General features: G+C 41.8%; 1 protein-coding gene across 4 annotated transcripts in view; it reads left to right on the forward strand.

Moving 5' to 3' along the window:
* AKAP6 (A-kinase anchoring protein 6) overlaps positions 1–18,894 on the forward strand; it is a 574,354-nt gene that overhangs the window by 65,658 nt on the left and 489,802 nt on the right. For 3 of the 4 annotated variants that reach the window (XM_059914067.1, XM_059914069.1, XM_059914070.1), the window contains 2 exons: positions 1,272–1,452; positions 1,718–1,886. The gene's annotated coding sequence lies outside the window, so the exon portion shown is untranslated. The remainder of the gene's footprint in view (positions 1–1,271; positions 1,453–1,717; positions 1,887–18,894) is intronic. The other variant, XM_059914068.1, reaches the window with a different exon arrangement.

Raw genomic sequence — 18,894 nt, forward strand, 5'->3', positions numbered from 1 at the left:
TTAGCTAAGAAGGAGTTAGAGGAGATGTCTCTGGCCACAGCTGCTGCCTTCTCGAGTGTCACTCTGATCCGGTGAGCAAAACCCCCCGTGGGAAGCAGCAGGCTCTCAGCAGCCTGCCAGCCCAGCCCGCTGGCTGCCTCCGAAGCAGGCCTGCTGGCTAGGCCTGCCCTCCCTCCGTCTACCCCCTCCTTCCTCTTTAAGCCACTGTGGTACGGATAATCATTAGGAAACAAGGGAATTGAGGGGCTTTATTCTTCCAGGTGGGTGTGCCAGGAGTGAGGCACTCAGGCCTTGGGGATTTACTGTGGATATCCCAGACCTGAGATCTTGGAGATGACCGGAGCCAGTGGCCATATTTGGGTGAGGAACACCGTGTGCCCCCTGGCAACTGTACTCCGTACTCTGAGGGGTGTTTAGGAAAGAGAACTGTTCTTTGCTGCTCCTCCCTGTGAACCTGAGGCCCCCTTTGTGGGGATGCTCTCGCCCTCACTGTGGCCCAGGAGAAGCCCAAGGAAGGACACAAGACTGAGAACAAGAACCTCATTAATTTGAAGGTGGCAGGCAGGATGAGTCACATAGCAGATGATGACATCAGGAACATCTGGAGCCGGTTCTGCTGTGGCGGCAGCGCACCTGACAATGGAAATGGAGTAGGAAGATAGCCAGAGTCCAGCAGAAGACAGAAAGTTCTGCTCAGAAGGGTCCTTCTCTGCTCCTTAATTCCAGAACTATGTTTCCGTAGATCACGTTCCATCAAAGAAAATCGCAGTTTGGTCATTTCCTGACCATTTACACTAGAGTTTCTGTAGTCTTGGTTCTCTGCTCTCTCTTCCCTCCCCCTTTTTCTGATATGATTATATTGACCACAGGGCAGGCAAAACCAAACTAGTTCTGTGGAAATAGCCCCTTTTTCCATCTGAGGCCTAATCATTCAACTCTTTTATATCCTAGTAAATTTTTTGCTTTCATTTTTTAATAAGAAATCTTGCATATCTTGATTACTTAGATAATTTTAGTGCTTTTCTTGTGTCATTGTAAAATGAAGTATTTTCAAATCATATCTGTGTGTAGCTAATTCAAGCAGGGCAATCTCTGTATTTAGATAGAGATAAATTACACTAAAGAAATTACTGTCAGATTTTTTATTTTCTTTCAAGTCCAGGAATTTGCTGCTTGTGGTAGAGCCCACTGGAACTCACTAATAAATGTGTTCTTTCCTTCCCAGGCACAAAGCTAGACCTCATTTCTCAACCTCTTGTGCCCTCTTCCAGGCCTGACCCACAAAAGTCTCCTATTGCCAAGCCCTACTCTCTTCTCCATTTGTCTGCTGAATGGGGAGATTCAAAGACTAAAGAAGATTGGAATTACAAGATGGAAGAACCTGAGTCCTAAATAACTGTGTGGAGCAGAGTCCCTCTAATGACCCACATTGGACTGCGCTATGAACAAAAAGTAAACTTTTAATGTTCTAAGCCACTGAGTTTTTTTTTTTTTTTTTTTTTTTTTGCTACAGCAGTGTCTCTTCTAATATCTTATTTAAATGAGCTACTTTAAAAAGAGTTCAGAGGTGCTTTCTGTCTACTTTAACTTATTTCCATGATAAGAAATACTACAGGAGTATTAATATTCTATGTTGTTAGGTCTCCATTTATAGGCAGAGCTAGTTCATGGCATCAATAACTCTTTAAAGCAAGTTTTGTTTCTTTTTTTTAAATAGCAATATCCTATGAAATATTTATGGGCAAGCCCTCAGAGACTGTTTACATTGGAGTGCTGTTAGTTTCAAGGACAAAAAATTGACTTTCCATGTAGCAAGACTAAACACAAATTAAAATACTCACTTTCTTCAACTGCAACACTTTCTTCAACTTCAACTGTGGCTGGAGGTAAGGGAGCATTGTTATTACGTTATTTCTAAGATGCCTTCCAGATACAATGTTCTGATCCTCTAAGTTTGCTTGTAACAGAAACTGACTAACTTTTAGTAAAAGAAAAAAAAATTTATTGAATAGATTTGCCTAGCTCACACAGTAACAGAAAATAAGATCTCACAAGTATAGAAGCCATTGGATCTCAGTCAGAGTAGCTCATGGAATGTCTCTTTAGCGGCCATCAGAATGATTCAGCTCCATTTATCTTCTATCTGTTCCTCCCTTGCCCAATATTCCATTTCCTGGCGGAGAGGGTCAGATGTAGATTGTTTACATGCCTACCTCTCAGCCAGGATAGGGTGTCAAGACTGAGAGACCCAGGAGTACCACAAGGAGGGTCAAAGGAGAGCACGCCCAAAAGAAAGGCAGGGCTCTGAAATACCCCTTTAGAAACACAAAAGGTGGTAGCAGGAAAAGTAGAAGCAAGGTTAGATGGCTGTCACTCTCTTTTGCCTGATTGTGTCCTCTGAAGGATCTGGGTCCTCTTTCTTGTCTAATAAATATCTGAAAAGATGATGCCAGGTCAACATATAGAACTTTTACAACTAAAGGCATTATTTTTGTAACTAAATGATTGAGTTACCAATCATTAGAATAGTAGTAGGCATTATCACCTAAAAGCCTAAAATATTTTACTTTATTTAGTTGCTTATAATATGAATGAGACTCTTGGGCGTCTATTCTGAAAATGTGAGGTATAATCATTATAAGCACGTGGCACTGTGGGTAATGGCAGTTTTTAATACTATGCTTAAATTAGCAACATTAACAGGGTACAGCCAAATTGAATACTGTATCTTCAGATTGACAGCAACTTTTAAAGTAATTACTTCATTTTAGTAAGAAGCAACATTTGGGCTCATTAGCATCTGAGGTCAAAAGGACAGTGAGTAAATCATATGAAGCTTGGTTATTGATCCTTGAATCACTGGGCTCTTAATCCATAGTATCACTAGCTCCTTGTCTGGGTTACATGTGCTCTGTGAAATGCAGTTACATTCATTTTTAAAAATTCTATTTGGAAATAATGTTAGACTTACAGAAGAGTTTCAATGATAGTACAGAGAGTTCCCATATACCCTTCACCTAGCTTCCTCTAATGTTAACACTTTATGTGTCCATAGTTACAGTCATTATTTGTGGTTAAACATGAACACAGTCATTTAGACTTAACAGAGACAGATTGATGCATTTAAAAACATGGGGTTTTGGATTCTAACAAACTTGGATTTAGGTGCTATATCACACTTACTAGCTACTAGACAATGTCAGACAAGTTACTTGTCTGTAAAAATGGGGTGCCTTCTTTCTTACAAGGTCCTTGTGGGCATAAAAATGGAATCATAAAGTTTTAGTACATGGTAGATCCTTAATAAATGTTCATTTCTTCCTGCATCTCTCATCAATCTTTTTGCCCCTCTCTAAACCTTCCTTCTCCTCTTTCTTTGTTCATATCATTGGATAATGTCACTTTTGTCCTGGCTTTTGTTTTCTGCTTTTGTGTCTGTCCCCAACCAGACTGCCTTCCCAGTCCTCCAGTTCTGGCATTTTCTGGTGCTGGGGGAGGAGATGGCCTTTTTGATCTTAGTATTGCCTAGCCTCTTGCCGATTTAGCTTTAACACTCACCAAGCTGTGTTCGAAGTACAAAATGTTTCCACATCACTAACAAGGACATGGAGAAATTATAAGGAAAAAAATGAAACCAACTTTCTGTACAAAATGTTTGTGAATGTATTGTGTGTGTGTGTGTGTCAGTGTGTATAGGTGTTTAGGGGGGCAATCAGACAATCAGACAACAATATAAACTCTGAAAAGCAACTCAAACTCCCCTGCACTTTAACACTAGAAGGGATTCCTAGTATGTGAAGTTCAACACCCTGGATCCAAATAATCCATTTTAGCCAAGTGGGACTCAGATTCTTGAAGGGCTAATCTACTCTCGTCATTTACTCTGATGACTGTCCACAGGGAAGGGAAACAGTACAACACTGGCACCATTTCACCTCTCAAAAAAATCTGCTTAAAACCAGATGCTTGGTAGCCATATGACAGACGCTCCACCCTGAGGAGGGGGCTCCCCTCAGGGACCCAGGAGAGGCAGGGGTGATTATGCTGTATGCCTGCTTCTAAGCCTAATGGGCAGGCTGGGAGGGAGAGATGGAGCCCTTAACATCTTGGAGGTGACACCCTCTGAGCCATAAGTGCTCCAAACAGGATTTAGTCTCAGCTCAGCAGCTGTCCCATGGCTGCAGCCTTTTTTTGCCATATGGGGGAGCCGTATTTGGCATGGAATCGGGATCCTCAGGCTGGTAGAAACCCCATTATCCGTGTGAGAGTGTGGGTCAGAAGCCTAATTTGAGAGTGAGGGAGAGAGAGGAGAATAGGCACTGTCACTCTCTAGTTGCCTCTCTTTTATTTTTTATTTTTTAAATTTTAATTCCAAGGCTGTTGTTTTGGTCTCCAACCCACAATAGGAGAGGGGCATGAGTGTTCCTTTGTCACCATCAGGGACTATAATAAGGAAAAAACAATAATTAGGGTTGGGCTGGCAAGGAGTTTCTCCAAGAGGAAATGCTTGCCCATGGTGGGTTTGTTCGGAAGTCTAGCATGGGTCATTGGACGGATCACAAAGTGAAAACATGACCATTTGGTAAAGCAAATGGAAGCCAGATGTGAGGCAAGTAGCATTTCTGTAGCAGCTACACACTGGGATTTGTAGCAGCGCAGGAAGCTCAAAGGCTGAGGTCCGGCAGTGTTCTTGCTTGTGGCGGCTGTGGCTGGGACATAGGACCAGGGGCGCCTTCTTTTCCTGAGTGATGTGGGGAGGGCGTGGGCAGAAGAGGGATGATCAGTGGCCTAATTTGTTATGGTTAAGGACTGAATCATTAGCAAAAAACGTGTTGGATAGTTGAGCTTTGCAGAGGTAGCAGAAACATAATCATTTTGACTAAGAGCTCAGTGTTAGGAATATTCAAGTTTGTGGAAATATGATATGAATCTTTCAGAAGAAAAACACTAACATGTCATATCAGTACAACTATATGACCTAGTAGGAAAATGGTTGACAAACAAGCAACCTGATTTATCGTCTAGGTTCTTTGGCTGATTTGCTTCAGTTTCTTTATGTATCAATGGGAATGATAATAATGGTTAACACCTTATAATGATTAGCCAGGTACTTTCTAAACGCATATAGGTACTGTTAATGTCCTCTTCATTATATCATGAAGGAGCTGTGACCTGAGTTAAAGAACATAGCTAGTAACACAGAGTCACCATTTTGATCCTGACTCCAGAGCCTATATGTACAACTCACACACCATACTGTCTACTCTATTTACCCCATAGGGTTTGGCAGTGATGAAATTAGGTAATTGAAAGGAACAGACTAGTTTTGAGATGGCTGATAGAATGGAAAAAGCCTACACTTTGGAGCCTGGTAAAAGTGGATTTGAATCCTCTTATCACCTTGTGACTAGCTGCAAATAACTAGCTGCAAATTACTTAATCTTACAATTTTTGGTTCTGTCATTTTAATTGGGAATGGTAATGACTATTTTGCTGATTGTTGGAAGGTTAGAGATGATGTATATAAAGTGTTCAATTTGTAGTAGGAACTCAAAACTTGGTAGCTATCATTGTTTGCTTGTACTTTTATATATTAGTCTTGTGAACCAGGACCATGCACATATTTTTACATCCTGCTTTTGTTATAACGGGGCTGAGAACAAAGTTGTCACTCAGCTATCAATAACAAAGGCTTATGTTTACTTGGGGCTTACCATGGGCTAGGTGCTGTTCTAGGTTCTCTACATATATTAACTGATGTCACCACCACAAGGTGAAGAAGTTACTCTTAGTGCCGTAATTTTGCAGATGAGGAAGTAACTTGTCCAGGGTCACACAGTTTGTAAGTGACAGAGTTGGGTTTTGAAACCAGGAGTCTAGTTCTTAATTACTATGCGATTAGTCATAGCTTCATAAGATCATAGGGTTGGAGGAAGAGATAGAGGTTTTATAGTTCAGCCTTATGGCCCACAGTGTGAATTACTTGCTTGATATTTCTGAGAGATGCTTATTCAGCCTCTGCTTGTTTATCTTCAGTAATAAGGTGCTCCACGGCCCAAAGAGGCAACCCTTTCATTTGCTGGGCAACTCTTTGTGAGTGCTTTGTAACGTTAAACTGAAACCAGCTTTACCTCTTCTTTCTCCATTGATCTTCTAGTTTTTGAGTACCAGAACAAGGTTAGCTCACTCTTCAGCATGACACCTCTTTGCTATTTGAAAACCACTATGTCCTCTTCTGCAAGCCAGCAACTTGAGTTTCCCTCAGTGGTGACTCACTGGCCGCCTCGTCCTCGTCGGCCCTCTGACTGTTTCTTTCGATGTGCGGCAGCACAAACATGACAGTCACTGTCCATCAGCAGTGCATTATTATTTTCTTTTTTTTTTTTTAAAAGATTAAACTTTTAAAATATTTATTTATTTATTTTTGACTGTGTTGGGTCTTCGTTTCTGCGCGAGGGCTTTCTCTAGTAGCGGCAGGCGGGAGCCACTCTTCATCACGGTGCGTGGGCCTCTCACTGTCGCGGCCTCTCCTGTTGCCGAGCACAGGCTCCAGATGCACAGGCTCAGTAGTTGTGGCTCACGGGCCCAGTTGCTCCGCGGCATGTGGGATCTTCCCAGACCAGGGCTCGAACCCGTGTCCCCTGCATTGGCAGCCAGATTCTCAACCACTGTGCCACCAGGGAAGCCCTATTATTTTCTTAAGTAAAGATTGCATTAGCTTTTTGCACAACCTTATCACACAGTTTGCTCCTACTGGCTTTAGGTAACTGTAACCTCCTGTTTATTAGTCTGCTCAGGCTGCCATAGCAAACTATCATAGACTAGGTGGCTTAAACAACAGAAATTTATTTTCTTATGATTCTGGGGGCTAGAAATTCAAGATAAAGGTTCTGGCTGATTTGGTTTCTGGCGAGAACTCTTTTCCTGGCTTGTAGACAGACGCCTTCTCACTGTGTCTTCACATGGCCTTTCCTTGGTGCTTGTGTGTGGGGAGAGAGCGAGAGCTCGATGTCTCTACCTCTTTTATAAGTCCCATCGGATTAGGACCCACCCTTATGACCTCATTTAACCTTTATTACCTCCTGATAGGCCCTAACTCCAAATGCAGTCATATTGGGGAGGGGGGTGATTAGGGCTTCAACATACAGACTTTGGGGGACACAGTTCAGTCCATAGCATCCTATGACCACAGGGTGTAGCTGTGTGCTGGAGACCTGTGATGGAGAACTGAAGGGAAGGGCCATGGCCACTTAATCTTGGCTGCAGGGCAGTGTGGAAAGAGTCAAAACTGCCCTTCTGTCTTCAGGGCTTGTACTCTCTGTCTCTGTAATTCCATTGAGCCACTGAGGTTTCCTTTTCTTGGTTTTGAGTAGCTGTGATATGACAAAGTGGTAAAAGAAAGGGAGACAGCTGAAATCTGTTATTGCATCAATAATTCTGAGCTTCAAGCCTAGGGATTTCCCCATCTCCCTCATATTGAGCATTTTGCCTTCCTGCCATAGGAAACAGATGCAGGGAGGGCAGGTTGTAAGCCGGAGCCCTTAATCATAGGGCAAAGGGAGCTCTCTCAGGACCTTCATTGCTGGTAGAATGACTGTGGAGACCTGCCAGAGAAATTCCAGCAGCCTTATAGAGAGGCTTAAGGTGGGGAGACCCACTGCTCCTGGGATCCAGCCTACTTCGGCCTGAAGGAGAGTAAGGACAGGGCAAGCAGGGCATGTCCATTAGGATTCTCTAGATTGCAAGCACTAGAAAAGCCAACCTAAAGTGCCTTAAGTAAGATGAGAATGTATTGGTTCACATAAAGTACACAGGCAGGCTGAGCTTCCAGTGTGGTCTGATCCAGTGCTCACTTATTATCACCATGATCAGTCTCTAGGCTTACTTCGTTTGGGTGTCAGCTTTACTGGCTCACTTTGTGGTTTTATATGCTCCCACTACCAATCCCAGAGGAAGGCTAAACATGTTTCCTTGGCTCTGACTGGTTGATGTGCCATTCTGGAAGTAATCACTGTAGCCACAGGGATGGGATATGTTGTTTTTTAAAGCCAGTCAGGGACTCCTCTGTAGCTAGGGTTGGATTCAGTTCCATGGAAACCACATGACTGGAGAATGGTGGAGGGTGGTTTCCCAAAGGAAATTTTGGATCTTCTTTCCCAAAGGAAAAGAAGCTTAAGAGACAAAAACTTTGTGTATCTTAGAACTTTTGGAAATGGCTGTTGGGCAGAAACAACAGCTGTTTATTAGAGAGCATTTCTGACATGGTCCCCAAAACAAATCTTCAATCAGTTTTACTGGAATGTCCCTGAGAATTGTAATAAAGTGTAACTTTTTCTTCATACTCTTATTACAGCAACTTTATGTTTTTATATGCTGGAGGTTAGGACTATAGTCCTTTCAAATTTTCTCCCATTTATTTTTTATTTTTATTATTATTTTTAACATCTTTATTAGAGTATAATTGCTTTACAGTGGTGAGTTAGTTTCTGCTTTATGACAAAGTGAATCAGTTATACATATACATATGTTCCCATATCTCTTCCCTCTTGCGTCTCCTTCCCTTCAACCCTCCCTATCCCACCCCTCTAGGTGGTCACAAAGCACCGAGCTGATCTCCTGGTGCTATGCGGCTGCTTTCCACTAGCTATCTATTTTACATTTGGTAGTGTATATATGTCCATGCCACTCTCTCACTTCGTCCCAGCTTACCCTTCCCCCTCCCCATATCCTCAAGTCCATTCTCTAGTAGGTCTGTGTCTTTATTCCCATCTTGCCCCTAGTTTCTTCATGACCTTTTTTTTTTCTCTTAGATTCCATATATATGTGTTAGCATACGGTATTTGTTTTTCTCTTTCTGACTTACTTCACTCTGTATGACAGACTCTAGGTCCATCCACCTCACTACAAATAACTCAGTTTCGTTTCTTTTTATGGCTGAGTAATATTCCATTGTATATATGTGCCACATCTTCTTTATCTATTCATCTGTTGATGGACACTTAGGTTGGTTCCATGTCCTGGCTATTGTAAAGAGAGCTGCAATGAGCATTTTGGTACATGACTCTTCTTGAATTATGGTTTTCTCAGGGTATATGCCCAGTAGTGGGATTGCTGGGTCACATGGTAGTTCCATTTTTGGTTTTTTAAGGAACCTCCATACTGTTCTCCATAGTGGCTGTATCAATTTACATTCCCACCAACAGGGCAAGAGGGTTCCCTTTTCTCTACACCTTCTCCAGCATTTATTGTTTGTAGATTTTTTGATGATTGCCGTTCTGACCGGTGTGAGATGATATCTCATTGTAGTTCTGATTTGCATTTCTCTAATGATTAATGATGTTGAGCATTCTTTCATGTGTCTGTTGGCAATCTGTATATTTTCTTTGGAGAAATGTCTATTTAGGTCTTCTGCCCATATTTGGATTGGGTTGTTTGTTTTTTTGATATTGAGCTGCATGAGCTGCTTGTAAATTTTGGAGATTAATCCTTTGTCATTTGCTTCATTTGCAAATATTTTCTCCCATTCTGAGGGTTATCTTTTCATCTTGTTTATGGTTTCCTTTCCTGTGCAAAAGCTTTTAAGTTTCATTAGGTCCCATTTGTTTATTTTTGTTTTTATTTCCATTTCTCTAGGAGGTGGGTCAAAAAGGATCTTGCTGTGATTTGTGTCATAGAGTGTTCTGCCTATGTTTTCCTCTAAGAGTTTTATAGTGTCTGACCTTACATTTAGGTCTTTAATCCATTTTGAGTTTATTTTTGTGTATGGTGTTAGGGAGTGTTGTAATTTCATACTTTTACATGTACCTGTCCAGTTTTCCCAGCACCACTTATTGAAGAGGCTGTCTTTTCTCCACTGTATATTCTTGCCTCCTTTATCAAAGATAAGGTGAACATATGTGTGTGGGTTTATCTCTGGGCTTTCTATCCTGTTCCATTGATCTATATTTCTGTTTTAGTGCCAGTACCATACTGTCTTGATTACTGTAGCTTTGTAATATAGTCTGAAGTCAGGGAGCCTGATTCCTCCAGCTCCGTTTTCCTTCCTGAAGATTGCTTTGGCTATTCGGGGTCTTTTGTGTTTCCATACAAATTGTGAAATTTTTTGTTCTAGTTCTGTGAAAAATGCCAGTGGTAGTTTGATAGGGATTGCATTGAATCTGTAGATTGCTTTGGGTAGTAGAGTCATTTTCACAATGTTGATTCTTCCAATCCAGGAACATGGTATATCTCTCCATCTATTTGTATCATCTTTAATTTCTTTCATCAGTGTCTTATAATTTTCTGCTTACAGGTCTTTTGTCTCCTTAGGTAGGTTTATTCCTGGATATTTTATTCTTTTTGTTGCAATGGTAAATGGGAGTGTTTTCTTAATTTCACTTTCAGATTTTTCATCATTAGTGTATAGGAATGCTAGAGATTTCTGTGCATTAATTTTGTATCCTGCTACTATACCAAATTCATTGATTAGCTCTAGTAGTTTTCTGGTAGCATCTTTAGGATCCTCTATGTATAGTATCATGTCATCTGCAGACAGTGACAGCTTTACTTCTTCTTTTCCGATTTAGATTCCTTTTATTTCTTTTTCTTCTCTGATTGCTTTGGCTGAAACTCCCAAAACTATGTTGAATAATAATGGTGAGAGTGGGCAACCTTGTCTTGTTCCTGATCTTAGTGGAAATGGTTTCAGTTTTTCACCATTGAGGATGATGTTGGCTGTGGGTTTGTCATATAGGGCCTTTATTATGTTGAGGAAAGTTCCCTCTATGCGTACTTTCTACAGGGTTTTTATCATAAATGGGTGTTGAATTTTGTCAAAAGCTTTCTCTGCATCTATTGAGATGATCGTATGGTTTTTCTCCTTCAATTTGTTAATATGGTGTATCACATTGTTTGATTTGCGTATATTGAAGAATCCTTGCATTCCTGGGATAAACCCCACTTGATCATGGTGTATGATCCTTTTAATGTGCTGTTGGATTCTGTTTGCTAGTATTTTGTTGAGGATTTTTGCATCTATGTTCATCAGTGATACTGGCCTGTAGTTTTCTTTCTTTGTGACATCTTTGTCTGGTTTTGGTATCAGGGTGATGGTGGCCTCGTAGAATGAATTTGGGAGTGTTCCTCCCTCTGCTATATTGTGGAAGAGTTTGAGAAGGATAGGTGTTAGCTCTTCTCTAAATGTTTGATAGAATTCACCTGTGAAGCCATCTGGTCCTGAGCTTTTGTTTGTTGGAAGATGTTTAATCACAGTTTCAATTTCAGTGCTTGTGATTGGTCTGTTCATATTTTCTATTTCTTCGTGGTTCATTCTTGGAAGATTGTGCTTTTGTAAGAATTTGTCCATTTCTTCCAGGTTGTCCATTTTATTGGCATAGAGTTGCTTGTAGTAATCTCTCATGATCGTTTGTATTTCTGCAGTGTCAGTTGTTACTTCTCCTTTTTCATTTCTAATTCTGTTGATTTGAGGCTTCTCCCTTTTTTTCTTGATGAGTCTGGCTAATGGTTTATCAATTTTGTTTATCTTCTCAAAGGACCAGCTTTTAGTTTTATTGATCCTTGCTATCGTTTCCTTCATTTCTTTTTCATTTATTTCTGATCTGATCTTTATGATTTCTTTCCTTCTGCTAACTCTGGGGTTTTTTTGTTCTTCTTTCTCTAATTGCTTTAGGTGTAAGGTTAGGTTGTTTATTTGAGATGTTTCTTGTTTCTTGAGGTAGGATTTTATTGCTATAAACTTCCCTCTTAGAACTGCTTTTGTTGCATCCCATAGGTTTTGGGTCGTTGTGTTTTCATTGTCATTTGTTTCTAGGTATTTTTTGATTTCCTCTTTGATTTCTTCAGGATCTCTTGGTTATTAAGTAGTGTATTGTTTAGCCTCCATGTGTTTGTATTTTTTACAGTGTTTTTCCTGTAACTAATATCTAGTCTCATAGCGTTGTGGTCAGAAAAGATACTTGATACGATTTCAATTTTCTTAAATTTACTAAGGCTTGATTTACTAAGGCAAGATATGATCTAGCCTGGAGAATGTTCCATGAGCACTTGAGAAGAATGTGTATTCTGTTGTTTTTGGATGGAATGTCCTGTAAACATCAATTAAGTCCATCTTGTTTAATGTTATCATTTAAAGCTTGTGTTTCCTTATTTATTTTCAGTTTGGATGATCTGTCCATTGGTGAAAGTGGGGTGTTAAAGTCCCCTACTGTGATTGTGTTACTGTCGATTTCCCCTTTTATGGCTGTTAGTATTTGCCTTATGTATTGAGGTGCTCCTATGTTGGGTGTATAAATATTTACAGTTGTTATATCTTCTTCTTGGATCGATCCCTTGATCATTATTTAGTGTCCTTCTTTGTCTCTTGTAATAGCCTTTATTTTAAAGTGTATTTTGTCTGATATGAGAATTGCTACTCCAGCTTTCTTTTGATTTCCATTTGCATGGAATATCTTTTTCCATCCCCTCACTTTCAGTCTGTATGTGTCCCTAGGTCTGAAGTGGGTCTCTTGAAGACAGCATATATATGGGTCTTGTTTTTGTATCCATTCAGCCAGTCTGTGACTTTTGGTTGGAGCATTGAATCCATTTACATTTAAGGTATTTATCTATATGTATGTTCCCATTCCCATTTTCTTAATTGTTTTGGGTTTGTTTCTGTAGGTCTTTTCCTTCTCTTGTGTTTCCTGCCTAGAGAAGTTCCTTTAGCATTTGTTGTAAAGCTGGTTTGGTGTTGCTGAATTCTCTTAGCTTTTGCTTGTCTGTAAATGTTTTAATTTCTCCATCAAATCTGAATGAGATCCTTGCTGGGTAGAGTAATCTTGGTTGTAGGTTTTTCTCCTTCATCACATTAAATATGTCCTGCCACTCCCTTCTGGCTTGCAGAGTTTCTGCTGAAAGATCAGCTGTTAACCTTATGGGGATTCCCTTGTGTCTTATTTGTTGTTTTTCCCTTGCTGCTTTTAATATTTTTTTCTTTGTATTTAAGTTTTGATAGTTTGATTAATATGTGTCTTGGCATGTTTCTCCTTGGATTTATCCTGTATGGGACTCTCTGTGCTTCCTGGACTTGATTGACTATTTCCTTTCCCACATTAGGGAAGTTTTCAACTGTAATCTCTTCAAATATTTTCTCAGTCTCTTTCTTTTTCTCTTCTTCTTCTGGGACCCGTATAATTCAAATGTTGGTGCCTTTAATGCTGTCCCAGAGGTCTCTGAGACTGTCCTCAGTTCTTTTCATTCTTTTCTCTTTATTCTGCTCTGCAGTAGTTATTTCCACTATTTTATCTTCCAGGTCACTTATCCATTCTTCTGCCTCAGTTATTCTGCTATTGATCCCTTCTAGAGAATTTTAAATTTCATTTATTGTGTTGTTCGTCATTGTTTGTTTGCTCTTTAGTTCTTCTGGGTCCTTGTTAAACACTTCTTGTATTTTCTCCATTCTATTTCCAAGATTCTGGATCATCTTTACTATCATTATTCTGAACTCCTTTGCTGGTAGTCTGCCTATTTCCTCTTCATTTGTTAGGTCTGGTGGGTTTTTGCCTTGCTCCTTCATCTGCTGTGTGTTTTTCTGTCTTCTCATTTTGCTTAACTTGCTGTGTTTGGGGTCTCCTTTTCGCAGGCTGCAGGTTTGTAGTTCCCGTTGTTTTTGGTGTCTGTCCCCAGTGGCTAAGGTTGGTTCAGTAGGTTGTGTAGGCTTCCTGGTGGAGGGTACTAGTGCCTGTGTTATGGTGGATGAGGCTGGATCTTGTCTTTCTGGTGGGCAGGTCCACGTCTGGTGGTGTGTTTTGGGGTGTCTGTGGCCTTATTATGATCTTAGGCAGCCTCTCTGCTAATGTATGGGGCTGTGTTCCTGTCTTGCTAGTTGTTTGGCATAGGGTGTCCTGCACTGTAGCTTGCTGGTCGTTGAGTGGAGCTGGGTCTTGGTGTTGAGATGGAGATCTCTGGGAGATTTTTGCTGTTTGATATTACATGGAGCTGGGAGGTGTCTTGTGGACCAGTGTCCTGAACTTGGCTCTCCCACGTCAGAGGCACAGCCCTGATGCCTGGCTGGAGCACGAAGAACCTTTCATCCACATGGCTCAGAATAAAAGGGAGAAAAAATAGAAAGAAAGAAAGAAAGAAGATAAAGTAAAATAAAATAAAGTTATTAAAATAAAAACTAAAAAATAATTATTGAGAAAAAAATTTTAATAAGTAAAAAAAAAAAAAAACAAAAAAACAGACAGAACCCTAGGACAAATGGTAAAAGCAAAGCTATACAGACAAAATCACACACAGAAGCATACACATACACACTCACAAAAAGAGAAAAAGGGAAAAAAATATATCTTTTCTCCCAAAGTCCACCTCCTCAATTTGGGATGATTCGTTGTCTATTCAGGTATTCCACAGATGTAGGTACATCAAGTTGACTGTGGAGATTTAATACACTGCTCCTGAGGTTGCTGGGAGAAATTTCCCTTTGTCTTCTTTGTTCGCACTGCTTCTGGGGTTCAGCTTTGGATTTGGACCCCCCTCTGTGTGTAGGTTGCCTGAGGGCATCTGTTCTTCACTCAGACAGGACGGGGTTAAAGGAGCAGCTGATTCGGGAGCTCTGGCTCACTCAGGCCGGGGGGGAGGGAGGGGTATGGATGCGGGGCAAGCCTGCGGCGGCAGAGGCCGGCGTGACATTGCACCAGCCTGCGGCGCGCCGTGTGTTCTCCCTGGGAAGTTGTCCCTGGATCACGGGACCCTGGCAGTGGCGGGCGGCACAGGCTCCCAGGAGGGGAGGTGTGGATAGTGACCTGTGCTTGCACACAGGCTTCTTGGTGGCTGCAGCAGCAGCCTTAGCGTCCCATGCCCATCTCTGGGGTCCGCGCTGATAGCCGCAGCTCGGGCCTGTCTCTGGAGCTCCTTTAAGCGGCGCTCTTAATCCCCTCTCCTCGCGCACCAGGAAACAAAGAGGCAAGAAAAAGTCTCATGCCTTTTCGGCAGCTCCAGACCTTTTCCCGGACTCCCTCCCGGCTAGCTGTGGTGCACTAGCCCCCCTTCAGGCTGTGTTCACGCAGCCAACCCCAGTCCTCTCCCTGGGATCCGACCGAAGCCCGAGCCTCAGCTCCCAGCCCCCACCTGTCCCAGCGGGTGAGCAGACAAGCCTCTCAGGCTGGTGAGTGCTGCTCGGCACCGACCCTCTGTGTGGGAATCTCTCTGCTTTGCCCTCTGCACCCCTGTGGCTGTGCTCTCCTCCGTGGCTCCAAAGCTCCCCCCTCCACCACCCGCAGTCTCTGCCCGCGAAGGGGCTTCCTAGTGTGTGGAAATCTTTCCTCCTTCACAGCTCCCTCCCACTGGTGCAGGTCCCATCCCTATTCTTTTGTCTCTGTTTTTTCTTTTTTCTTTTGCCCTACCCAGGTACGTGGGGAGTTTCTTGCCTTTTGGGAGGTCTGAGGTCTTCTGCCAGCGTTCAGTAGGTGTTCTGTAGGAGTTGTTCCACATGTAGATATATTTCTGATGTATTTGTGGAGAGGAAAGTGATCTCCGCATCTTACTCTTCCACCATCTTGAAGCTCCTCCCTCTCCCATGTATTTTTGAGATTTCCCCCATGGTACTGTCATTTGTGCCCATCCATCTAAAAACAAATACTTGTAGAGTGTCTACTTTGTGCCAAGGGATGCTAGATGCTGGGGATGTTGCAGTGAACAAGAGAGAGATGGTTGCTGCCCTCATGGGGCTTTCAGTCTAGTGTTCCAGTCTCCTCATCAAGCCTGTCCATTGCATTATGTGGTACAGGCATCTCTGATCTCCCTCAGGCCATGGCTGCCCTCACTACCACACTAGCCTTGCCCTATTCTTGCATACAAAGATCAGGATCTCCCCTTAATTCTGCACAGCATGGGAGAGACTGCTGTATGCTGTCATATGTATAGGATGGCACTTGTTACAATTGTCATGAATTATCTATATATTTATTTGTTTAATATTTTCCTATCTAGACTAATTATAAAGGTAGTGTCTGTGTCTACCTTATTTGCCGTTGTTTTCCCTTGCCTAGCACAGTTTACAGAGCATATTAGGCATTCAAATACCTTGAGAGATCTGCTAGACTGTCAGGTTTAATAAGACTATTTAAGGTGAAGGAATAATGAAACAAACAAACAAAAATACAAAACGTATCCTAAAAGTTACTAGGTATGTGTCTTGGTCGGCTCAGGCTGCCATAACAAGATATCATAGATTTAGTGGCTTAAACAACAGAAATTTGTTTTCTCACAGTTCTGGAGGCTAAATCCAAGATCCAGGTGCTGACCAATTCAGTTTCTGATGAGAGCTCTCTTCCTGACTTGTAGATGGCTGCCTTCTTGCTATGTCCTCACATGGCAGAGAGAGAGAGAGAGAGAGAGAGAGAGAGAGAGGGAACGTGCTTGCGCTCTCTGGTTTTTATTCTTATAAGGACACTAATCCTGTTTGATTAGGGTCACACCCTTATGACTTCATTTAACTTTAATTACCTCCTTATAGGCCCTATCTGCAAATATAGTCACATAGAGGGTTAAGGCTTCAACATGGATTTTGGGGGGGACACAATTCAATTCATAGCAGTGTAGTTATCTTCAAAGTACATAGCTCCAGGATACCTTCAGGGACCTTTTAATGTACACCTGCCTAGTTTTCTGGATGCTTCTATGTGGCAGAGGCCAGCTAACCATACACTGGAGTGCTCTACTTGTAAGAATCTAAGCATACCTCTCCCAAGACCCAAAAAGAGAACAAAGTTCCTCCCCTCCCAGTCTATGGTTGGCTTTCTCTGTCCCTATTTTTTGTCCAAGTCTCTCTCTCATCCTAGTATTGGGAATATCCACTCCCTTTAGCTGAACCTTTTTCTCAGTCCATAGCTCCCATATGAAAAAAAGGAAAAAAAAAATTTCTAAAGACTGCTCAAGCTCAACCTAAAGTGAAAAGCTTCTCTACCAAAAAGAATACTTACGTTGTGAATTTGAAACCCCTACATTTAGGTTATTTCACATTGTTCTCCAAGGAAAATTGGTAGATGTAACCAAGGTACATTTAGATGTTTTTTTCAAAACGAAGGTTCTGCCTACTCTGAAGGGAATTCAGGTTCCTGTATATGGGCGAAAGGAAGTGTTTCCAGCACTTAGATGGCAGCCTGTCTTCCACTACCTCTTCCCTTCAGATTTTACCCATCAAGGCTTGGAAAATCTCAGGAGTGGCCAGAACTGTCATTATACTTACATTGAGTCTGGTACTAAATCACACAGTGCACTATTTTAGTCTTTGAAGCTAGACCTCTGTATCTCTGAACCTTGATGGCCGGAGTAAAGGAAAACTCCTATTCTAAAACTTCCAGAAATGTGTTTTCTCTGTATGTAATGGGTGGAAGCAGGAATAATATATGGAGCATAGTTTTTCTTTGTTCTGAAAGTCCTCTAGGTCAGATAGCTGTAATTAAAAAACCAACTCCTGGTTGCATGAAATAGCCTTGATTACTGGTATAGTCAACCAGGTTGACCCTGGAACAATGAGAGGGTTAGAGGCACTGACCCTAAGCACTCAAAAATCTACTATAACTATAGTCGGTCCTCCATATCTGCAGTTCCACATCCATGGATTCAGCCAACTATGGATCATGCAGTACTAAAGTACATATTAAGTGGAAAAAATCTGCATGTAAGTGGGCCTGTCTAGTTCAAACCCATGTTGTTCAGGGGTCCACTGTACTTCAGGCTGAGTGATGTTTTCTTTAATAACAGAAAATAATGTTTCTTGAAGAAAAGGACGAATTTTTGAAAGTGTTTTTTTTTTTTCACTGCTATCCTCATTGATTGATTTGTCTAGAATATCTGCAGAGAATACTTGACATGACTAATAAGTGCTCTAAAGTTCATTTAAGAAATCACCTAGGGTCTTCCCTGGTGGTGCAGTGGTTGAGAATCCGCCTGCTAATGCCGGGGACATGGGTTTGAGCCCTGGTCTGGGAAGATCCCACGTGCCGCGGAGCAACTAAGCCCGTGCACCACAACTACTGAGCCTGCACTCTAGAGCCTACGAGCCACAACTACTGAAGCCCGCGCGCCTGGAGCCCATGCTCCGCAACAAGAGAAGCCACTGCAGTGAGAAGCCCTCGCACTGCAATGAAGAGTAGCCCCCCGCTCGCGACAACTAGAGAAAGCCTGCAGCAACGGAAGACCCAATGCAGCCAAAAAATAAATAAATAAATAAAATCTATTTAAAAAAAAAAAAGAAACCACCTAGACCATTAACAGCTTAAAAACAAGAAATAAGAGTAAAATATAATTTTCAAATGGTGGAGTGCTGGATATTATCTTTTTGGTAATAATAGTAAAGATAACATTTATATAGTGCTTTAGAGTTTACAAAACATTTGCTAGGTTACCATTAGGTCTGTTTTGGGGCTGAGCACTCTGCTTAAGCCCAAGCTGGTAACTCTGAATCTCATCGTTCAAATAACTAGTGGGTATTTGTGGTGGGGGTGGGAGCATAGTTTTGTTTTTTCCCACCTCCAGCGCTGCCTCTGCTTGTGCTAGGTCACTCCATTCTCTCTGCCCTGCCACTACCTGCCCCAAATATTTCTAGAGCTTCTGCTGCCTCTGGGACCAAAAAAAGATGAGGGAGTCTTTGCCACCAGTGAAGAAAGAGCTGACTGTGAGATAACAATGTTACTTGACTGAACACAAAAATTATTAGCTCAGTCCTTGTACTTCTGTATTCATCCTGGCTCACCATCAGCCACTTGGTGGGTATTTGCTAGTACACACCCGTTTGATGCCACCAGATTCTGTATTTTTCCATTACCTAGCCGAGGGCCGCTGTTGGCAAATGCTGAGCTTGGCAAGTTAGGAATCTAGAGTCAGGAAATCCGTTCCTGGGTGAGCCAAGGG

Source organism: Balaenoptera ricei, chromosome 2, assembly GCF_028023285.1.
Source record: "Balaenoptera ricei isolate mBalRic1 chromosome 2, mBalRic1.hap2, whole genome shotgun sequence".
Taxonomy (NCBI): domain Eukaryota; kingdom Metazoa; phylum Chordata; class Mammalia; order Artiodactyla; family Balaenopteridae; genus Balaenoptera; species Balaenoptera ricei.